This window comes from Dermacentor albipictus, chromosome 1, assembly GCF_038994185.2.
Source record: "Dermacentor albipictus isolate Rhodes 1998 colony chromosome 1, USDA_Dalb.pri_finalv2, whole genome shotgun sequence".
In the NCBI taxonomy this organism is placed as follows: domain Eukaryota; kingdom Metazoa; phylum Arthropoda; class Arachnida; order Ixodida; family Ixodidae; genus Dermacentor; species Dermacentor albipictus.
Genome location: NC_091821.1, coordinates 99,199,118 through 99,223,618, shown reverse-complemented (window position 1 = coordinate 99,223,618; position 24,501 = coordinate 99,199,118). Strand labels below are relative to the sequence as shown.

Sequence of the window (24,501 nt, the reverse complement as noted above, 5' to 3'; positions counted from 1 at the left end):
GGCTTTCTGACTTATCAACGGTAGGAGGTAGTTATGGCGGGAAAGGTGGAGGGGGAAATAAGGAACACTTGGGGGGGGGACGCATTAGCGCGCAGAGAGCCGCGCTGTTAACAACACCCGCCGCGTTTTGGCCACTGTATACTGGGCTATTAATGAGGCTTAATTGTTCCCACCGTCACGACTGTCCGTCTCGAAGTCGGATCAGTCCCCGTCTCATCTGAGATAAATCTACTTCGCGTCCACTTTCCGTTAGGCTGATTCTGTATCGCTCACTTTCCGCACGTAAGTTTCTGCAAGCTACGAGGCGAAAAATTAAGGCTTTCACTAGGAGAGAGAAAGAGAGAACATTTATTGACTCTCGGCTTCCTGTACTGGTATACTGTGTGTGGGAGTGACAAGGGGTTGAAAGAAGATGAAGGGAATGGTGCGGCGTCGTTTCCTAAGTGGCCCGACTTCGCTGGCCCAGTGGCGAGTGCCGCGGCAAGCTCCGTTAACGCGCTCGCGTTCGCTAGGAGGAATGCGCGACTGTTCTGTTCCACTGTGAATTGTCCAACTTAGCGAGATTGGGGAGTTGCTCAGCTTGTCGACATCACTTATGTTACGTGCAGAGGCTGTTGCGCTGAACAGGTGCCGCGTTAGCCTTTATTAAGTTCAGAAAGTGCTACACCCGTCAACCTTTTTTTGCTGTTTCCTCCTTTCTTCTCGTTCCTCCTATCATTTTTTTTTCTCTGTGAAATGCGCAGCTTTGCCACTAAAAAAAGGAAGAAAGAAAAAGAAAGAGAGTGAAAAGTAGAGAGAGAGACAGAGAGTAAGAGAATCAGCCTGTAATATCACTCAACAGCGTATGCTTCAGCGAAGACAGCGAGTCCTTCCGGAGCGGCGAAGATACGCCATATGTTATAAGTTTGCCGGGGAAAAAAAAAAGGAAAGAAAGAATGAACCTTCCGTACCACTGTTGCTCGCGTTCTCTCTTCCTGGCTTCTTTTGTTCCCGCGCTTGTCGCCGCCGCCACATACAACCATTACATCGCCCGGGGTCATTACAAGTGTCACAGGACACGCATTAGTGCAGACCACCAAATGAGAAAACGAAAGCCAGTCCCGGTGGCGCCCGCAGTACAAAGCGCTGTCGACCAGCGGACTAAGCGTGTTTTCTGTTTTTCTCTGCCCCTTTCCTTTTGTCTTGGCGCGAGAACATACTGGCGCATGCGGTTGACTGGCCGCTTGCGAAACTCCACTTCCGGTATGCCGTTCCCGTGCGAGGAAGTCTGAATGGAATCGTTTTTTCCTGCACTCCCATTTGAATTCGCTCGTCTTCTCTTTCAAATGAACGCGCTCCTTCGAGCAGTCGCGGTATAGTGGGCCCGCGCAGATCTGTACTACAAAGGGAGCGCGATAACAACGGCAACGCACACAACGGCCACGCGATCTTATATGTTTGGAGAAAAGTTGAAGAGGAGTTTAGGAGAAGAGGAAGAAAACGTCGCGGCTGTCGTTATCCTGTGGCGGAGGCAAAAACAGTCCGCTCTTGTGGCAAGCGAAAACGGAACGGTTTGGCGCTGCGCTTTTGCTTTCATTGCGGATCAGCGAAACGAAGGCACATAACGCGAGTATGAGGTTTGGTTAGGCTCCACGAACGGGACATCACACCTGCACCGTATCGAACGTCCTGCAGTCACATATTGAGTGATCGTATATACTCAGTGAATTATGTAATGGTTCTTCATAAACACCGGTGCTGGTAAATTCCTTGCTAACATCTCTGTGTTTATTTTTCGTTTATTTATTTTTTGTTGAAGGAGAGAGAATACGGCGCTTGATAACGGGGGACGCTGTAGCGCAGAAGTGCAGATGAATTTAGATCACGGGGGCTAAAATTCCTGTCACGCGGCTGTTTCTGGCTACCGCCTCATCGAACTGTGGCCATCGCTCCCAGGACTCGAACCCTCGAGCTTGTGCTCAGCCCCTCAACGCAATAGTCGGATACTACCTATGAATACAAACAAAGTGAAACTTTTCCACCGTGTTGCAAGGTGTCTGTTCTTTCAAGCGCATAAAAAGAATGTGAAAGAAAGTTTCGCCGAGTTCAGCGGCCCACGACATAGTAATGCACGTATTGCGACCGGTGTTTAGAGCATAATGGCTGAACAACGCCCTTGTTTAGCGTGAAATGAACATTGCTTCATAGCGAAACATTCAACACTGGCAAATTTGCACAATTTCGACACCTCTCGACTTTGTCTAGTGTCTTATCTGCAAACCAGCATAGCTTTCACTCAAGTAATAGCATGAGAGAATGGTTGACAACAATAAATAACCAGGGAAACCACATTCTGTGCTTTTTATTATTATTTTTTAATTTGCATCGATAATGGTGAGTGACAATGGATAATGTTAAAAGTCAACCTTAAACGGCTGCATACCTAAGGTGCCAAGAGCGCTTATAACTATAGGTTCTCTGCTCGCGCGGGCGGGCCTGTTCAAGCACCCACTCGTTGCAACACGTATGAAGAATCATGGAGTCTATAGCCGACACAGCGGTATCCGTAGGCAGCGACGATAAAGAGTCGAAAGTATCTGACTTTCCGTGCACTGAAAAGGGATGTCCCGAAAAGCTCCGAATGTTACGTCAGTTATAAAATAATAAAACAACTGAAGAAGTGTGCTATTCTGGGCTGGTTGGTACATAATTAAAAAAAGGGGACAAACAGCGCTTGGACAAGACGAAGTGAGGACGATAGACAAGGCGTTGATCAGCGCCTTGTCTGTCGTCTTCACTTCGTCCCGCCCAAGCGCTGTTTCTTCCCGTCCTAATTAAAACAACTTTCGGTTTTCTTCCCAAATCAATCCGGAAACTCATAACCATACTATACGGTTAAATGGACATAATGTCATTTCTAATGAGCATCAACGACAATTACTCTTCGAAAGACACTTGGAAGTTGCAGCTGTGGTCCCACGTGCAGCACTGGGGTTACTGCATGGTTTGTGTGCGCGTCTTGCATCACCAGAAAATAAAGAGCTTTTCCATTTTCTTACTTCCTTAAAATTTCAGTGTGCAGCAGGAAGCTTCAACAGTAAACAAACAATACTCATTTTTACAAAGAAAGAAAGAAAGAAAGAAAGAAAGAAAGACTATGATGAAAACTCTGCTTAGGTCGTCATATGCCGATTTGATTGTGCGCCAAAAACGAGCACAGTCTCTTCAACCCGACGAGGTCCACACGACGGCTTTGACCATCACTAACGTTTCCTTAAAACGACGTTAGGGCTGCAACTTCCTGGACGCTGTGCAGGCGCTCTTATCGGACCCATTATCCAGCGAACGAGCCGTTCGGTCACGTCCATCACGCGCACAGACATGTGGGTGCACCACCGATGCGTGTCTCGCACGTTGTAATCGGGGATGATGTTTTCGTGCCGAGCAGCGCACGAGGCAAGTTGCGCGATCCGCCGTGACGGCCGCCGGAGACAAGGGCACTGGTCCTGCGCGATGGGGGCAAGAGGTCATCGGGACAACAGTGCCGTCCGCGAGACAGATCTGGGGCTCGGGTGCATGCTGCGGCCATCTGACACTCCACCGCCACGTCAAGTGAGCCTGAATGCACGAGAGGACCCCGCGCCGAACATTTCCCGATACACGAAACGCAGCGCGTTCAGTTCGCATGTCTCCCAGGGTAATATTTGGATGGCAGCTCTCCCACGCATTCACCTCTATAGGCTATACTTTGCAACGAAGGAACCGAACTTTCCGGCTGCGCTTTTCAGGGGCGGGTGAGAGGCAGCTTCGACGTGCGTATAATGTACGCGATACTGGCTGGTGTAACGCATACATGCCGAGCGCGGGCGTTCGGGATGCGATTGCGGCGTTTAGCCATGGTCGACAGGAAGGTACGCCTCGGAGGTCAAAGCTGTCGCTCGATAACACGCCTGGATTAGCCGCAGCCTACGAACCGTAAAGGACAGTCGCGTATGCGGCTCGCCGGCGTGAGCTGTACGCGACGGGACACGCTTCGCAGCGCCTGCCTGCGCTGCGTCACTTGCGAGACGCTTGAGTTGTGTAACCTCGGTGGAGCACTCGTTAGTACACAGGGAAAGAAGGCGCGCACTTCGTGCCGGTAAAGCACGGCTTTACCGTCCTTGCGCAACAACAATGTCTCTTTTCGTACCAGGATCGGATCACTTCTTCAGCCATTTTACATTCTTCGTTCTCACTCTTTTTACGGTTATCTCACTCATCTCACTCTTTTACGGTTAAACGGTTATCTAAACGGTTATCTAAAAAAAAATAAGTTACTGGTAAGTACCTCTAATCAGTGCTGGACGCACCCCCCCCCCTCCCCTATTTTGCTACTCAAACGGTTGCTATAAACATCATGTGCAGCGTAACTCAAACGGAACACGCAAGGCGACAGAAATCTCACGGGCACACGGCGCTTTCTGTCGCCTTGTGCGTTCTGTTTGCGCGACATTCTTCATGATGTCATATCAACTAGCCCATCAGTCTATCATATTGAGCTGAAGACGTGCTTCCAGAAACTTAATTATCTGATAATTTATATAATAATGCGGATGATAACATGCTTGAGAATTTGTTGTTGACACAATCTGGAATGATTTCATCTGCCAGTTTGCTTTTCAATATACTCCAGTAAATTAGCGCCTCATGGTGTAACGAGATGCGTGTCATCAGGTGCCCTTTCTTCAATTATGCTGCGCTCGTTACAATCCCTACTCACTTTTCCTTCGTGAAAAAAAAAAAGAAGAAACGCATTTCCTTTATTGTTTTCTTTTTTGGGGGGGGGGGGGTGGGGGGTGGAGGGCGGAAGAAAATGAGAAGGAAACGTATACTGAAATTAAACCTGCAACTTCGAGAAAGGAAACACCAAATATATATCAACCGCTCAATAGTTAAGGGTACAAACAACGCTGCTCCATAAAGCTGTAACTCCCATTACAGTGTTAGACGTCAGCTCGCTGAGAATCCTTGATTTTTCATTGCTTTGCCCTGGTTTTTCTTAATGTTTTATTTTTGTCGTTATTATGTGTAATGTTATTTTGACCACAATATCTGGCGGCAAAGAGTTCATAAAGAAAGACATAAACTTGATGCTAGAAATTCAACATCCGGGCATTTTGGGTGGGCCCTGTAGGCAGTATCCATGCAACTTTACGGGCGCCACATTGAAATCGCGTGCACGTGCAGCTTCCACAGCACTGTGACAGCCAAGTTGCAGATACGCAGATCAGATCAAGATGGACCTTTGCCACCGCGCTGTTAGGGCTCCATCATGGCAGCAGCAATGACGTAAGTGAATACCCCTTAGTCATCGCACTAAATTATACCTCCGTGAAAGTGAATACCGGAATGCAACAAAAAGACTGGAGCCACTGATACATTGCGGAGTCTCCGCACCCCTTGGCCAATATACACCGTTGAGTAACGTATACAGCGAAGGTGACCTCGCATAACAAAGCGCAGTGAGCACTGAAATCGGTTGCGCTAGCTGCGTGCGCTACTTCAAGCGCTATCTGAATAAAAGTGAGAATAACGGTAAATCGAGCGTCGGTGGTATACCACGATGTTTCAAGTAGAAAGAATGGACGCTTGCTTTTCAGGCAGCACGGAAACGTTTCCCATTCATATATCCGAGGGTCTAGAAGGAGCGCGATACAACCTCAGCGTATGTGGCAATACGCAAGTCGCGAAATTCTCCCATTCAGCTGACGCAGACGACTTCGCGAAGTCAAAAAAGAAAAAGAAAGACCGGGTAGTGCATAACCGAGCGCCTATCCATCGCCATTGTGAATATGCTTCACCCGGCCTTTTGGCAAGGCGTGCACCGAGCGTAGAGCTCGGAGCCGACTGCAACTTTCGCTTCCCCCAGCCCCCTCTCATCTGCATCCAGCGGCTCCGCAGTGCGTTTAACGCCAAAAGAGAGAGAAAAAGAAAAGTATCGCAATATGAGATAATCGTCGCCTACAACTACGTAAAGAAAAGGCGCATTCACAGAAGTCTTACAGGCGTAAAGCTCCAAAGAAAGGCCCGCATCGCCGAGGGTCATCACGCCGCTCGCGTACTCGCGGGGTTTCTTTCATTTCCGCCTTCCCTTTTGTCCACTACTCGGGAGGAAAGCACCATCCGTCCCTCTCCCCACCTAACCGTCATCCAAAGACTCGAGGTGGCGGCCAGATGCAATAACACCATAAAGCCCAGCGCTGCCTGCCGCGAACTCGATGCCTCGGTTCAACGCTTGCGCGGAACGCGTGAGCACAGCTTTAATGGGGTCCGCAGCGCCCGTCGTGCACGCCCGGCGCCTCGTCCATGCAGTGCAGTTGCGGACGGCGCGCGTGTGCTCCGGAAGTTGCGAAATTTGCTTCGGGAGAGCGATTCCGCGAACGCGTAGTCGTGAGTTCAGCAAAGGCACTGCGTATAATACACTGCACGCGAACTTATATGGTTTCGCTTTCGGCGTGAATTGTCACAGGGACGACCTCAGAGAATTTCATTTTAGAAATTTTCGCTTCCCTCCGCCGCTCGTTTCCGTAGCGAACGCAGAGTTCCTTCGTAGGCGGCGACTTGTTATAGCGACTCACTCTCTTTAGGTGGCTCGGACGTCCGAGTTGTTGGTGTTCCTGCGCTTAAATATGACTGATTCTGTTGGGACTTCAAGTCGTCAAGGCAGTACGAATGCTGTCGCCTCCGGTGACATGCTTCAATTTCCTTCCTCCATTCTTCGTTGTGGGCTCAGCGGCCATTTCTATGCAGGTATTTCTCATATAAGTTGCGACGAAAGACGCATGCTTCCGTGTATACAGCTCAAGAGCGGCGGCGTCCTTGGTCGCTGCCGCTGTCACCCATGATAGCCGTGTCACGGCCAACGAGGCGTTGCACGTTCCATGGTTTGTTGCACAGCCCCGTGGAGCGCGGATCATGCCAATGTCGGCGATGCAAAGGGAGAGCTAGAAAAAGAAGCAAAGCGGCGCACGATTTTCTTGGGGAAAAAAAAAACGAAAAGCTCTACTCATGGAGGGGGGAGGAATAGTATCCTCTGCCCGTGGCCGCTGTGCGCCAGGGGTCGGCGAAGAAGCCTTTTTGTGCACAATAGTCGGCAGCCCGCTTTACTTTCGTCGCCGGCGGCGGAGAGGTGCGCTGGCGCGTCAAGCCGTGACGGCCTCTTCCGCCTCTGGCCAGGTTCAATGACGCTCCTTCCAGGCGTGACTCACCAGCGGCGCTTTCATTCGCCGGCCGGCTCGATCACCATCTCGCGCCGCTGTGACCCCGAAGGGGCTCCGGGTCGAAGGGAGATATAAAGGACGCGGCACGGGGCTTTGCGTTGAGACTCGTTTCGTGCCTGTGCCGCGAGACGGTGCAGTAAATAGTCGCGCAAGCAATTAAGCCTGCGGCCGCCCAGGGGCCTCTTTCCTGCCATCAATTCATCCATCCATGGTGGACGTTGCAACGCGGCCTCTCAAAAGAAGGCAACAGTATTTTACGGTCAGACCTAACCGTGATCGGTTAACCGCAAGCCGTCAGTGTGTGTGCGAGCATCGCGGAGGCGCGTAGTGTCCGATCTCGCCCTTGGGTATAATATAGCATCTTTTGATTTTCGAAAGATGCTGACCACGGTTGCTGGCGGAAGTGCACCTAAGTGTAGATAAATAGATAAGCATAGGCAGGGATCTTAGCGTACATATTTTGAGCCTGTAATTTTGGGTGGCTACCTTGCGCGCAGAGAAGAGGTAACGTGGCTATAGAAGTGGGCTGGGATGCGCTTATACGCAGGGGCTCTCTAAAGGAAAGCGAGGGGGGAGAGGATGCGTAGGCGAGAGGGGGCGGCCGACCCCACAATATTTCCCCTTGCCACCCCTTCACCCCCCTTCTTCCACCATGCAGTGCGTGCCAAGGACCGCATACATGCCACTAAAAGTTAAAAAAGAAAGACGACATGCCCGGTTACACGACGTGCTGGCCCACCGAGGAGCAGGACAGGTTCGCGCTCGGCGCGCTCATGGACCCGGCTAGTCATTTGGGAGGACCATTAGGGAAACTCCTACCGGTGTACGCGCCTTGGGCGCGCGCTCCGTACAAGTGCGCGCGGGAGGCCATTGCTACGCGTTTTGTTCTTGTCGACTTGCTGCCGCCGCTGCGGGAAGTCTCCGAAACGGAGTGTATTGTTGTAACTACGCGCGCCTCGTCCATGCTTCCGCCGTTGCTTCCTATCGGCACAATCACCGCCATCTGGCTCTTCGCCGCAGCCGTTGCTCTGTGCGCGGCGGTGGTGGTTCGAGAGAACGCTTTCCGCTCTGACAAACATTCTCTGTCATCTTGTACGTCACGCAGGCAACCCGGAAAATGAAAAAGAAAAATGAAAAAAAAAAACAAGTTTCTTCTACTACGAGGGGAAGTGAACCGCCAGTGCATAGTATACGTGACCATCGGGAGAATGGCGAAGTTCCACAGGATATAGGCATCCTGTGCGGAAGCGCTCTCGCGTGTGGCAGACGAAGCTCGCCGTTTCTTCTTTTTTTTTCTTTTCTCGTGCTTACATTTCTGTGCTGTCGCTTCTGTTTCCTTGTTCACTTTTGTCTCACTCATCTTCCGATTCTGTTCGATGGCTGCGTTAGAACGAAAGCCACCATCCTTCGGGATGGCCGCTTTCGTAAACCCCGCGCCGCGTGCGCGCTCAGCGCGTGCTGTCTTGCGCCCTGCATGCTGAGAAGCGCCGCAATGGCAAACGACTGAGTTGCGCCGTAACGCAAAAGAATCCGTTTAGTCCGGAAAAGCACGAGAGAATTAGAAAGTGGGAAGCAGTGAAATAGGAATGACGAGAGACTCTGGGCTGAGCGTGGCGCGCTGGTTGAGTGACGCCGCTCGTGAGAGTATATAGGCCAGCATGCTAGCTCTGGCGAAGGGAATGCCATTGACAGGTGTCACGCTCGGGTTACTTTCGCGTTGCATTTAATTTAGGTTTCACGAATAGGTGGAGCTTGTTGTGAAGTGCAAGTGCTGACTGGAACCGCGTCTCGTTCCAGTTCAACTCCATTTAACCTGGGTTCAAGCACCTCGATGCGGCTGATTCCAGACGAGAAGATGGAGGGCAGGTTGATCAGTTGAAGGTTTAGCGTAAGAAAAAAGCAGTAGACCCCCCCACTCCGCCACCTTCCTTTTTTGAACCACCACTACTAAATTAAGAGCGAATAGACGAAGCGCTCAGTACCGTAAGGTGAGTGCACTCATTGTTTTGTTTTAAGTTAAAAAAAAACATAACAAATAAATATAAACGAAAGAAACTAGAACCATTACAATGCCAATCTGCCTGCTAATTACTTACTTCTGCTGGAATGTACTCTCTAAGTTTCCCTGTTTGTTAAGGTTGCACGCGTGAACCACGTGTATGAGAGAGATTTTGGGAGTAGCCTCTGACTCTCCTATGTAATTTATTTCGCGACTCGACGTGACAATAGCAGGAATTGTTGAGGTTTAAATTTAGCGTTCCTAGCGTACAGTGTGGATAACGAGGGTCTCCGTAGCACAGAACATCGGGTTTAACGCGCAGGTGAATCTAAGTACGCGAGCATTTTTGTGACCGGCCGTGGCCAAGACTTGATCTCTGCCAGCAGCAGTACGGCATGGCTGAGCAACTCCATTAGGCAGTGCGTATTCTCTAATGTAGCTTTGGGTTTCGTTAAGGCGAATTCCTACAAAAACTTTTCATAACAATAAATACCCGACAGCAAGGCTCAACGGTATAAGAACACAAATACAGAGGGCTTGGGCTTGGATAAGCTTGGGCCGCTACGATGTGACGTAAGCAAGGTTTAAAACGACAGAATCAATCGCCACATGGTTATAACGCCCGTCTACACGAGTGCACCTTCGAGCGGCCCCGTGCAGAGCTCACAACTGCTAGCACCATTGCATCCGCGCTCTCTTCTTACCACTTCTGAGGTGTGTGAACGCGCGCCGCCTCTCCATGCGCTACTGGGCCAGCAAGTAATTTAACTTCGCAGCCTTTCCGTTGTTATCATTTTTTTTTTTCGCTGTCGATCCTGCATGTGCGCAGAATAATATAGCATGAAGAAAAATGACGCCGAAAATGATTTTTTAAAATCATTTTCTTTAAAAGCATCTCGAAGGTCGCGAAATCAAACCTACTGATTGATAGTGTTCTAGGACACATTGCCGTTATGATAGCCTATCCCAAAGTCAGATTTCGGTATATTTCTTTCTCCGTTTGTGATCAATATCGAGTTCACCAAGCTAAAGCAGACAGAGAGCCACTGTGCGTGTTTTTTTTTTTTCTGCTACTGTAAAGCAATAAACAGGTGCCCCAAGACGCTCTACGGTGTCGGTAAAAACCTGAATAGATACGCGTAGATGAGACTACGCGCGCCATGCAAGCCTGTTTACCGTGGGACAAACCGGTCACTCGGACAGGAAAATGTGCCCTCCGCAGCAAAGAGGGTAAAAACTAAAACGTCATTAGGTCCTTTGAGAGGATGCGCCTCTGCAGCCTAATTACATTTTTATCTATGTAGGTTGTGGTAGTTTTTTTCTCCCGTGACCATATATCTTGCCTTGAAGATTTAAAACTTGCCACAGATTCAGTTTAATGTCAACGTGGCCACGTTTGTCTTAAGGCGGGTAAAAAGCGTCATGGTCATGCTCGTATCCGAAAAGAAGCTTAACAATGTACTTCGGTCTTTCTCCGAAGTTTACGACCGTGTCGAAACCTCTCGTGCGCCGTTTTCAGCTAGCTTTACTATTTGATGATACTTTTATTGCTACTTTTTTTTTTCTTTCGTTCTCAAGCGAAAAGAAGCAGCCGTCGCCTCTGCAAAATGCCCAAGTCTCTCGGTTTTGTTTAGATAGCTTGCAAAAGCGGAGTTGATGTTGGCTCGTTTAATCTAAACGTATGACAAAGTGCGCTGCCCCAGTGCCAAGACCGGGCAAACTGGCGCCAAATACTGAACGCACGAAAACAGTTTCATTTGTCGAGATCAAGACAATAAAAAAAGAAAAAAAAAATAAGTACGCTACGACGATGGAAAAGGAACATTCAGCGATCCTGTACTGTTTGCCCACGTGCCACAGTAAGTACGCGCAGTAAGAGTGAGTAATGAAGGCACAGTATAATATGCGCACCGCACAATGGGGATCTGTCAAAACGCGCGTGAAAATCGATGAAGCGATCCGGATTACCGACCGCCCCACAAACCGAGAGTCCATGCGGGATCACCAATCATGACGCAAACGAGCAGCGGCAAAGGACAGCTAGCACTTTCGCGGTCTTAAAAGAAGTCGTCCAGTGTCCTTACAGTCGACCGACCACGGTATATTGCGCTCCAGCGCGCTTGCAATTTCGTTTCGCGAAGCGTGCTTTGTCAGGTGAGTGCGTGCGTACGGCCCGGCAATACTGCAAGGACATGGCGCTCGGCACGGACGGGCGTGGTCGGCGTGCGCGCCGAATCCCTCGTTCACGCGTGCAGTGCAGTCCGCGGGGGTCGCGCACAGCCTTGGCGGTCGGCTCCACCGATCGCCTGTGCGGCGCACTCCAAATACCGCGGTGCTGCCGCCTGCCCGCTGAACCTGCTCGCGACACGCTACGCAGCGTTCTCTGCTTACCCTGCGGTGGACAACGGGAAAGAACACTCGGTGTGTTGCAGTTGTCGCTGGTTCAAAAGAAGCAGTTGGATTGGATTGGACAAACTTTAATAAATGTGGGACACCAAAGCAGCGTCCCTTTTTTCCATTATTTCCCGCGCGTTTACATGCGAGCTTTCAAAGAGGGTACGACGTGAACGCAGGCGCATCGCGTGTATCTATTTAGGCTTCGCAGTTGTAAACTCGCACTCCTTTCTCTGTACCAGAGAGCTTGTGATACACGCATGTGGTTAAGCACGCCGCATTTCGTTTGCATCGCGAAAAGATCGAACGATGCGCACCGCGAATGACGCACATGATAACCGTCCGCTGTCGGAGCAGAAAATCCCAGTGTCCCAGCGTCCCGTCGGATTTTTGCGTTGAAGGTTTGATATAAGCATTGCGTTATTTTTTTCTTCGTCGGGTTCAGAGATAGGGTTATTTCGAAGTTATACGACTCGTGTCGTCTGCATGCACATTGCATTCGATATTTTCTTCGTCCTTGTCGCTTAAAACCTTTTCCACTTTTCCACCGCGCAGGCCGCCGCACCGCAGCTATTTCAGTTTAACTGCCTTGCCTCTGTTTACCCCTTTTCTCTATATATATTGTATAAAGTCGCGTACGCCAGATACTTCCGTGTACTCTAGTGTTGTAGTAAAAACTTTCTTCAATAAACAGTTTCCACAAGATCACGGTTTTTCCTGCTTGATCCCGAAAATTCGTCATTGCTTCTATATGGCTCTCGTCACTGCAATGGTCACAAATGGGCGAGGAGAGGGCGTCTCTTCGCCATCTCGGGCACCACGATAGCTGTGTTTCTCATGACGCGAACTAGGCCCACTGCTTATTGCTGTATTACTGCACGGCCTCTGAACCACGTCGCCGCCGTGCGAAGGGGATGAACGTAAGAGACAGACCGTGGAAAGGGGGCTGTTGACCCACGTCTTAACGATGCACTGTCGCGTCTGCTTGTGTTAGGAGAGAGTACTAAAAACGGCTTCTATTTTCGTTCTCTCGAATGGTTAACTTCCGCGGACCCTTCGGTCACCCCTTTAGTATAGCGACGTCGAATCGCCGTCTATGGCTGTGGCGGCACCGTTTCTCTCACGACCGCATTCTCTCTCCATGCTTCGCAAGAGTGGCCTCCCGCGTGTGTAACGTTTGGATACGTTCATGAAACGACTGGACAGCAGAAAGATATAAACTTTATTTTACAAACGTCCCTTTGTCCGAGCCTTCGGCGCTGGTAACACTTTTACCCGCCGTGGTTGCTCAGTGGCTATGGTGTTGGGCTGCTGAGCACGAGGTCGCGGGATCGAATCCCGGCCACGGCGGCCGCATTTCGATGGGGGCGAAATGCGAAAGCACCCGTGTAATTAAATTTAGGTGCACGTTAAAGAACCCAAGGTGATCGAAATTTCCGGAGTCCTCCACTACGGCGTGCCTCATAATCAAAACGTTGTTTTGGCACGTTAAACCCCATATTTTTTTTTTTTTTTGGTAACGCATTGTCACGCGCGATACTTTATGGTTTTGAAATTGCTTGGATGTGCTGAGTATGCTGCGCGGCCAATGCGCGTAGGCAGCTCTGGTAGCAAAGCCCTGCAAAACTCGGGTAATGATCTTCAGGTATTTCAGCCGAAGAAAAAGAAGAAGAAACAAGATCCGAATTCACAAAGCTGGTCGCTCACGAGGGAATATTGGCATTGATCGGCCACCTTCGCTAATAATATGCCCAGTATCAGGACTGGCTGAAATTTTCTCTTAAAAACAATTTTAGTGTAACAGGTTTTTGTGAATACAGTCCTAGGAATTTGAACAGATGGGACGGAGGACAGCCTAGAATGTGTCCCGCTGACGATTTGTGTACGATGCTGCCGACCGGCTCACGAAGTGATAGATTTTGGAATTATAAACTAAACGTTCTTCAAAATTTCTAATATCCTTTTTTATGCTCCTTTACGAAGGGCGAATCATAAGAACACTCGGGAACGCTTCAAAACGTTTCCTAGAGGGCTTTCCAAGTGTCTTGCGTAAGCCTCGGCGGAGCGTCTAAACCTTCGAGGCCTCGTGTTAGCCTCCCTCTCGAGGGCTTTTCGGAGCGACTCGCGATCTCTGAGTGTTCCCGTCAAACGACCAGAAACTACCACTACGCTAATGGGAGTAAAGGATGAAACTGCCATATACACTGTTTTAATGACTGAAGCTGGTTTTCGCAAAGCCTTGTTTTAGAAATCAAACTCGCACGTAAGAAACACTGCGATAACGGTTTTCGTTCAGTGTGTGCTCAGGAGATTAAACAGGCTGTTGGCGGCCTCTGTGGTCGTGCAAGAAAAGTGAAATAAATATTGCCGAGGGGCAATAATTGAAATAAAAGGTGGCTCTATTTGGCTATATGCTCATGTGTATTGGAATGACGGGAAAGCAACACTTGAACGTATTTTTACATGCTCAGGTGTTCGTTTCGCAAACTTTCGGTTTTGTCTGAAAACTGAAAAGAGGAAAGCGTCTTGTTTTCTCCGTTATTGAAAGCGGTGGCAGGTGGCCTCATAAGCAGGCGTACAACTATGTTGCAAGAGACGCGACTTATTGCAGCAGCATTCTTTCCATATACAGCGTGACCCACTATAAGCGCTCTTGCCTCGCCTTTCGAAAACGTTTACTTTCTGGCGGACACGTGGCGAAAAGTAATGCGCAGATTTTCGTTCAGCGGCTGCGGACGCGAGGAATACGTTGGTTGCGTGTCGATGACGTCTGCGGTTGCTTGCCTTGCGTTTGCGTCCGCTTTGTTGTCTGTCGTCATATTTCTCGCACCGCGGAGTGTGGCACCAGTCGCTCAAGGTGCCGGAAACGCACCGGAATTACGTTTCGCTTCCTGTCCGGCAGCCGTTTCGCCTCTCGCAGCCAGTGCTGCCGCAGGACCACCCGGTGGAGCAGCTGCGCTGCACTGCTGCGCAGCTCGCAATGGCTTCTTTTATGATCGCAACCGAGGCCGTATAATAGTATGCGCGAATAACGCGGGTGGAGTGCCGACGAGCTCCCAGACACCGCCGCATTCTTCATCGGGCTACGCCAGGTTCCTGCATTTCGTTCTAGTTTGGTGCGCCGCCAGCCAGTGCGATCCAGCCGGCCACGTCGACGATGTGCTTCGTCTGCTTTTTCTCCGAGGGCATATTACTCCATTTCGAGCCGGCGCTTCTTCAGCGGCACGACCTCTCCTCAGGGCGGCCACGATGGCGCACTCGCTCCCAAGGGACGCTGAGGTGGGAGAGGAGCGGCTTCCAGCGATATGGGCTCCGCTTCGCTCCAATCCCTCCGCGTGCAACCCAGGCCGTTCGCTCTTCGCTTTTTCTTTTATTGTTCCTCACTCGCGTCTACCACGACTACCACCGTTGGAAACATCTCTCTCGCCCCCCCCCCCCCCCCTCCATCGAGTGTAGAACGCACACAATAAAGAAAATAAGCTGACTCCCCTTTCATATTTTCGACTTCGTACACGTTAGGCGTGAGGGGCGCTTCCAACTCGGAGCGCCGGCGGCGACGGCATAGCAGGTCATCGCTCCTACACTGGCTGCGCTCTCGACCAGTTGATGAACCATCATTTCTGCCGCTACTATATGATGGCCGCGGGTTGCAGAGGGCTGCCAGCTTGCTGTGCCGCAAGATTTATGCCCTTGCTTAGCATCATGTATATACTTGGCCAGATGGAACTGGCTGAACAATTACGCGTGCGTTCTCATTGGTAGGGTGAGTGCGAGAAGGTATGGGTCTGAGGAAAGGAGATAAAGAAAATGGAGGCGATAAAGGGAAATACGATACTTTCTTTTGGCGAACTATATGCTGATAGGGCGGAGAGGACCAATGTTGGCCGTTGTTCCTTTTGTAGTTTCAAACATGCAGACCAGCAAGTAGGTGTTTCCGGTATCGATACCACCTAGCCAGGCATTATCCGAGAGGTTTAGTGCAAGTAACGAAGCATCCCAAAGATCAGTCATCTATCTTCGAATGTTGAAGCTTAAAATAAACAGCGTCCACCGCAGTCTGTATGCATACATCAAGACGAAGGAAATACAATGTACTGTCGTGAGCAATAGTTGCGCGGAGTTTATGAGAAGTGGCGAGGGGGGGGGGGGGGTAACCCTCGCGCTTCTTGCCCCTTCTGTCGCTACTGGCGCACTTGTTACATAAATTCCAGCATAGCGCGAGTTTCCCACGTCCTGAAACAACCTCGGGTTCCGTGAACGAGCAAATAGGTTTGAGACTTAGCGTGGATTCATAGTTGATTTGAAGAAAACAAACAGGGGAACGAACAAGACATGCGCTATGCTTTCGTAGGTGCTGAATAAAGTAGCAGTTGGATTATGTAAGGATGTAAAATAAGCCGCAACTCGTATCGCTAACTTTACGTCTAATCAACTGCTCTTTGTTCTTATACCGGAGGTCACATTTTAAACACACTTTCGCTGTTCTGTCATCAAAAAAGAGCACCTCAAACAAAGTTCCAAAGTTTCTGCGGCGCCGAACTTTTCATTCGTAAGAACTCTTTGTCATTCGCTGGCACCTTTGCTATCCTCTCGTTCAGTATTAATCGCAGCACCCGTTACTGAGGATAGTGGGCCCCAACGCCAACGTTGGCAATTCATCATCTCTGTCGTGGAGAGCCCTTTTCTGCTTCAGTATGCAGCGATTGCGCGATACCTTTGGTCACACCTGATTTCCTCGACAACGAGACTAAGAAATTGGGTCGCAGTGGCCGGAAACAAATGATGTAACAAAGGAAAGTCTTGCCACTGCAGCCGGCAGCGTCCCACGCGTGCTCGAAAAAAAAAAAAAAACGCATGAGCTAATTCTTTTTTCCCAACTTTCTTTTTTTTTTAAGCGGCCCGCCTTCGTGCCCTGTGCGATGCAGGAACTAGTTACGATTGAGTTGCGCTATTCGACTGATAGCTGTGACCAGTTATTACAACCGTATCTGCAGTTTACGTAGCATCGTGGCTAGCCGAATCACATAACAATGCTATATAATATGTCTCATGAAAAAATACCAATTTAGAAATCAAATATTCAAGCTTTTACAAATGAGTACATTGGGCAAGTTGCGCTGAATACAAACCACCTAGAAGCAATAAAGATTATTATTATTAATTTTTTTTTCACGTACTATTTGTCTCTGCTAAAGTGGCACGTGAGAAGCTCGGTGAGCTCGTGCAAGTTTTCTGGGAAAAAAGAACAGTTTAGAAAGAAAAGCCTCTCGACGCTGATAATGAGGGCGAGCAGTACTACACGATATTCGTTATTCCTTTCGCATGCATGCGGACGAAATGCGGGCACGTTGCGATAAATCCAGCGCACGGAAGCTGCAGTCGTGGCGTTACGTTCGGTGCAGCGTCCACTCGCGTATACAGACCGCTCGCATGTTGAGCGAAATCATCGGTACGGGAATTCACGAGGCACAAAACGCAGCTAATTAATACCTGACCCTCGTGATTTACGTTTACATGAGGTAGCGTCGAGTATTCGCACAGGTCGACCGCAACGCTTTGCTATAAGCTGGGAGCCGCTTAAGCTGAATTCGCACGACGGGGCGGATTGCTGGCTCAACCTGTGGACGGGCATCAGTGTCGTCAACTCACGCCTCGTACAAGGAAGCCGCTGACGAGCTGCTTGCGGCACGATTGGATCACTCACTGCGAATTAGCCACGACGCAGTCGTCCGCGGGCTGATTAGGCGATTCGTTCCGTCGTGTGGATCCGATTAAGCGACCTCTTGGATTGAGGGATTATTTCGCATATGTCCGAGCCCAGGAGACCTATATCTTTATAGATCGCTCTCGGTGATAGCAACGTTAATGTGCGCCGACATGGCTTCGCCAGCGAAACTTGGTGCAGTGACGAAAAAAAGAAAGAAAGAACTTGTAGGCGGTGACATTTCGTTATCGCACGTGTCGGGACGGGAATAATTGTCGCGCGAGGCTCAACGTTATTGTACGAAGCAACAAAACGAAAGTATACAGAGCCACATCTACCGTTTGTGTCTATATATATATAGCGCGCCGTGGCAGAACGTGTGCACTGTTTTAACGGCTGAGCACATCGTTTAGGATTACGCTGTGACTCTCACACCATGTCTGGGTCCGCAAAATGTCTCCTTAGTACGCGAACTGCACGTTCCGATGATGTTGCCCGGCTTATTTAAGTCCGGGCAGCACCGTGGTCCCCTCAACATGCGAATTCAGTCGATAATGGATGATAACAGTGCCATAGAGTGGACACGAAGGTATCGCTACAAAATCGCGGCCCCGCTCTATCTTCAATATTCTGGGTGAGAGCGAGACGCCAAAGATTTAAGTTGACTGTGGAAGGCGCGGCGCCTACCGCGGGTAACCGTGGCAATGATTCTGGGTAATTATTTTCTGTGGTTATTGTGAAAGCTGATGTGAAACGCGCAAAGACCTTTCAGGGAAGAATATCGCCTTAACTGACTTGATACCTCAAGTTGTCAATTATTTTGCGTTTTTTGTCTGTGCTCAGTTTCTCCCCAAACCAATGAGGATTCCGATACGCCGACCTTACGCAGCTTATAGACATTTATGAGAAGCAAAACCAAAGATGATGTGCCGTGGGCACTTTGTAATGCTGCTAGATACCACAAGTACAAGAATACTACAATTAATATAATCTGGACTAACGAAAACAGATAGGAAGTGGGAGCATGAGAGAGCATACTTTTCTGTGTTTGTTGTTGTCACTGAGTTCAGGAAAGTAAGTTATGTCGGAGCATGTTGAAAATAAAATAACGGATAGTTAAATAAAATAAAACCCACAGTTGCAGTCTATGGTGGATTCCACTGGCCGAATAGGAGCACGTTCAAGTGGCTCTAAAAAGTGACCTCCTGATGTCTCGCGCCGACCTCAGCAACATCCGCGAAGCGCATTCTCTGCAGAACATTGTACATGGTGTACTCAAATATAGTTTACACAGACCATGAAGTGGGTAGTGTATGCTATTCTCGGGCTGCATCCGCAATACTTTGCTATCGTAAGTGTTATTTGTCATTGGTCGGTTGCTTTCGCTAATAATATGGCCAGCATCAGGATTGGCAAGGGTTTGCTCTTACGAGCAATTATAGCGTACGAGCTTTCTGTGTATACGGGCCCTGACATTTACATTGTCCTTCCTCCTGCACTTTAGTTCTATCATGGCAAGTAGTCACCTATAGCGCAGAGGTTTCGGAGTAGCCGGTCCCCATAGGAGAATTAAGGCAAGCTCTCCATTGTTGGATAAATACTCTATCGTTCGCGTGTTCTTGAAAGCACTCGTGTCTCCCGAATGGAATTAGTTATAGATGCTCGTTACAGTACGAACAAGCACTTCAGATTTGACAGCCGATTACATGAAAAAAAAATGAAGGAAACCGTAATTATTTCGGAGTGATAAAAGTACGTAATCGATAGCGTCGAATAACGCGTACAAATGCGCACATGTGGGGAGCAAGTTCAGCTAGCTTTCATGCACAAGCTGCCAGCACCTCTGTACCATGCGATACAGGCAATCGGCCGCCGGTGAGCAGCAGAAATTTATCTATCAGTGAATCGCCCATGAAGAACAGAACTCAACCCCGCGTATCATTTCTCTGATAAAAATGTACGTCACTTTTGGCGCTATAGGGTACTGACTTTTCGAGTACGACGATGATTCAGCATTTACTGTACTGCAGGCTTAAGAACCACATAAGAAATGGATGTGTCACTGGCAGTTCGTATAGGACACAGAAGTATATTTTTAAAAGCGTAAGCATTCCTATGCCTACCCAACGAGGAAAAACGTCCGTCCGTCCCTCCGAACGTCCGTCATGTAAGGCGATCGCTGTCAAGGTATGACCCGCAGCAGCGAGCGAATTCACCTTCGTGCTGCCTCTCGCTTCAACGTGAACTAAGCGGCAAAAACACAACGCGCACGAAGCTATCAGCGCTCGCTGCACTGTGTCCTTTCCCCATCGCAGATCGCTTTCAATATCGCTTGCGGCTGCGGCCGCGCCATACGCCGCCGCCGCCGGACTACGGTCGATCTCGGTTGTTAATGGTTCGTGTAGCTGCAGCGCTGTCGTTTATACTGATCAGATCAAGACTGATAATGACACCGGGATGCGTGGAGATGAGCAAGTGGCACAATGCTCACGCAGACTTAGACAACTCCCAGAGGAGTGTCTGCGTGAATTTTTTTGCTTCCTCAGTAAAACTGCTTTCGCTTATTCTTCTTTTCATATTCGGAGCTGCGTAGGCATGATTGCAGGAAAAATAATATATCAGGTTTCTCTTTATCTATCTGTGTCAGTGCCTCAGTAATGCGTGGAAGAAGGGACATCCACGGGCATCTATGCGATTTCCGACCTGAGTGCCTGTGGCACGTTCCACTCAATCGCGTTTCTCTGTAGTCCTTCTCGTTCGTTATTGCTGGCTAACCCGCCGTGGTTATTCAGTGGCTATGGTGTTGGGCTGCTGAGCGTGGAGTTCGCGGGATCGAATCCCGGCCACGGCGGCCGCATTTCGATGGAGGCGAAAACACCCGTGTACTTAGATTTAGGTGCACGTTAAAGAACCCCAGGTGGGCGAAATTTCCGGAGTCCTCCACTACGGCGTGCCTCATAATCAGAAAGTGGTTTTGGCACGTAAAACCGCATAATTTTCTTTTTTTTTGTTGTTGGCTATGCGGAAAACATGATGGTTACAGTTTGTATATCGCCGACGCCGTCATCCCAGTTACTGCAGGCAGAGCCCGCTTGGTCAGCGCAATCGTGGCGGCAAGCGGCGCCGTCGTACAGGAGCGCAGACGCAACGTGGGAACGAGGCAGAATAGGTATAGGAGGACGTCGCCGATATACAGGATACTGTGCCGCAGCCGACACCCGATGCGGCGCAGGAACTTGAGCGTGACAGCTTTGGCGGCTGCTAACCGGAAAGAGTAGGAAATACTATAAAAAAGAAAACGGGAAACTGACAGCGATTCTTGCGAAGTGATTCACGAATGCTGCCGGGGATAACCTAATAAAGCACCGTTCTGCTCTTTCCCGTATCTGCTCGGGCCTTTCTTTTTCTTTTTTTTTTCATCCCCCCCCCTTTCCCCCCGATCATGAACTTGCTTTTCGACGACGCTGTGTACGGCTAGCTGGTGCATCCGGGAAGTGGAGCGGCCTTTGGGGCGCTCCCTGATTCGAGGACAACTTTTTTTTTTTTCGATTTTGCTTCGGCCGCAATTACGGCGCCGTCTGACAAGACAAATCGTCGAGGTGTTTTGGAATTTGGGCTTCGCGCAGCGTCGTCGTTATTCTTTGTCAATAAATTGGCGGCCCCGTGCCAGCCCTTCATTACTGCTAATTTATAACGCCGACAAGCGTGCACGCAGGCAGCCTGGCACCGCGGGCGGAAATCAGCGGAGCGAGTTGCTGGCCGCTAGTTCGCTCTTTTGTCGGAACCGTTACGCGCATAGGTGAACGCCGCCACGACGCATTCTAGGAAACTTATCCTAATGAAGGCGACTTTGTAACTCTTCTATTATCAGCACAGGATCATCTCCTATTCCATGCGTGACGTGCACCCTGTGCGTCCATCAATTTCGAAGCGCCGCGGGAACGCCCACCACGAAGCCGACCACGCGTCAAGATATTACGCGCGTCGAACTCCAATGATCGGTGCGAGCAAAGAACGTGACGTCGCTCAAAGACGGTTCAGGCTATGTTATGAATGTCATTCCATCATGCCACGGACGTCACTGGTGGTGCTCATACAAAATGTTTCTCTTCTTCTCTATCATTTTTTTTTTCTTCTAAACTGTAGGTATGCATGCATGCCATATGACGGAAGAGGTTCTTACCACAGAGTAGGGAAATAAGCAACATTACATTGGGCCACCACAGACAGGTCTGTCCAAATTCAGAAAGCTTTTGTTCCTTGTATTGGCTAATCGCCTTGGCTAATAATATGTCTGCAATCACGATATAGGCCGACACCTGTTGTTCTTGCAAACCCGCTAGCGTACGAACTGCTCTTGTGAATATGGACCCTGTACCTTTATGGCTGTGCTGAAGTAGCAGACGTTTGGAGTGAAGCGCTTGCTCTATAATTTGCTTGAAAAGAGCGTTCAACGCACCTGACGCCCCTGAACATCTCCTTTGCGCACATGTGCTCTTCGTGCAGGGAAGGACGCATTTGTTTCTGATCCCACATTCGTGATCATGCAGTGGAACCCACATGGGTGCGCGGCTTCTCAGCTGCAAGTGACATGCTCGAGGAGTAGCTACTGGATCTGCTGAATCGATCGCAGCGTGCGTAAGGCTTTGCAGTTCTCCATGACGGCCGTCATTTTGTATCGAATCAGGGAGAGTCGCGGGATGCACTTTAAAAGCGGTTTCGGCTTGACGAGACGAATCATCTCCACACATGGGATCTCACAAGGTGGCACGTTCGACTGGCGCACACGCATCGGGCAGGGTATAACTTCCAACCTGTGGCTCCCGTTGGCTTTAGCTACATCTCACAAACTCACGGGTATAATATGTCGGCAATGTTGCGTTGGTCTAAGGCCAGTGACCAGTATCAGGCACTGTCGGGAGTGGCAGAGTAAAAGGTTAATAAAAAGGAGACAGTAGAATCGAAGTCGTGTATAGTGCACCCTATACTACATGCTGTAAAACTTGGGGTTTCGGTATTGCGTTCTGCAACCTCATATTTTATCAAATTACGGACAACAGCAAGAAACATTTGTATATTTCTCACACCCTGGCCATGCGACAACACGACCGTCAATGGACAGCGGAGAAGGCAGCGGTCTCACATAAAGCGCCATCGTTACAATATCTATAACCGGGTGACCGGAACACCGCTCTCTAGACCCGAAGCCACTGCCACGGAAGACATATGGTACCCGCAAGTTGTCACCTCCAATGGACAGGCGTCGTACATAAGAACAGCACTGGAACGCAAACTCCGACCATTATTTACGCTTACGTATTGCAATACTGAATGCTGTGTACTAAAACCTTGTACGGTGTTAACAAAAGTGTTTTTACGCTAGAGCTGTTCGAAAGCGCACATTCGAGCCATTCGTGATGTTGGACATATTAACAAATACCGTCGGCCCATGGCAAACAGCTAACCAACAAAATCTTTGTGAATTCCACTTTGTGAATTTAAAAGGCATCAATAGCTGTTCAGTTCAACGGCAGTTATGAGGCTGAACTGCCATAGGCTTAAACAGCTGTCAAGATGGCCTTCCTAGCGGGTTCTCATGCGTTCATGTCTTCTGCATGGTGGATAAATTAATCCGTAATGCCTTAAAAATACGAAACACGAAACCTATCATGCGGAATCAGGCAACATTTGTGTTGGGAATGGTGTGACGACATAAGCCTTTGGCTACAGGCGAGTCGCTGGCTTGAATAGTTGACACGCTTCCATGGCTAAGTATACGCGTTAATACACAGGTGATAGCGGCAGCCATGTGCTGAAGCATCAATGGTCGTAGCCTTTTCTCTACTTACGCCTAGCTACTGTGAAAAAAAAAAAGGACAAATCGCATGACTACACCGCTCTAATCTGTAGTGAAACTTGTAGAGACAGAGATGAACCTTAATCGGGCAAAGGGGGCAGAGCCAACCCCTGCGTTGACATGCAAAGACTTAGTTCTGTAACTTGTGCATAGGAGAGATGTGGCTGTCGAGCATATGACAATGCAGCAGTGGTGGATGATACACCGCAAATGAGAAGCCTTGAAGATGCACACATCACCTCTGAACTTAGTCTGTTCACAAATCAAAATGAGCATGACGTTATTATGAGCAAGCGTTGGCATCACCCAAGGCAACGTTTTACCATGCGGACGATTCTTTCTTTTGATCGACATAGCGGTGAGGCAGCGAGCAGTCTTTCGAGAAGTAGACGGAGGCCAGCCTTATTCACCTTGCCGCTTGCGCTGCATGCAGTCCAAGAGCGAAGGCGTCAAGAGTACAAAACGCGTTCTCAATTCGTCGCTGGCTCGTTGGCCGACCCAAGGGCAGCGAGAAGAATAGACTCTATATAGCAGGCAGTAATTAAAAGCCTGCGTCATGGCCACTATGAGGGACATCAGTTGAACGGCCTCTAAACTGCGTCCCCATTGTGACCGACAGAACACGCTATCTCAACGATGCCGACTCAACGTCATGACGTGGAGAAGGTGGTTCACTGCACGACGCTGCTGGGAAAGCAACCGGACAGCAATAAAAAAATAATGAATATAGAAATAAAAACGAAGCTGGCGGGGAAGGTGTCGTAGCTAGCAAAACCTTTAGCTGAATCGAATTCACAGCAAGATAGAAAGCAGTGGAGGTAGCAAAAACTTCTTGCGTTGAATTTAGGGCGACCTTGTGAAAGGCCAGTACAAGGGGCAGACCAACCCAGACAGAAGAAAATGAAGATTGAGCGCAACAACACGTTCTGGTCATTTCAGTGAAAGAAGTGCTGATAAATATAGATTGCGCTAACATCGCACTAGGCACCTGCCCGCAGTTTGCTTTAACTCGCATCTTCAGTTACTGAAAGGCGAGCTTCGGCCAAATCGCGAGCGTGTCGCCGGTTCTTCGGAGAGCAGTGCCCCAAAGCCAGTGGCCGATCTTGTTTGAGCGCCGCTGAGGCGCAGCGAGTACCGAAATGGCCGCGGGCTTCGGTGCTATTGCTGCTGTCGGCCCGGCCGAGCTAGCTCGGTGGGCCTGGAGCAGGTCTCGGAGGCTGGCGCCAACAGGAAACGGCGGGATCAAGGTTGCAACGCACCGACGCTATCCGCGCAGACTCCACCTTCCTATCCCCTCCCCCCCCCCCTT

At 49.5% G+C, this 24,501-nt stretch overlaps 2 protein-coding genes across 2 annotated transcripts in view; one reads left to right on the top strand and one right to left on the bottom strand.

Annotated features, from left to right (window-relative positions):
* The window catches only part of LOC135917529 (uncharacterized), a 118,424-nt gene that overhangs the window by 14,956 nt on the left and 78,967 nt on the right, over positions 1–24,501 (top strand). The window lies entirely within an intron of this gene.
* Positions 1–24,501, bottom strand: part of uif (sushi, von Willebrand factor type A, EGF and pentraxin domain-containing protein uif) — a 135,636-nt gene that overhangs the window by 109,523 nt on the left and 1,612 nt on the right. The gene's annotated exons all lie outside the window — the stretch shown is intronic.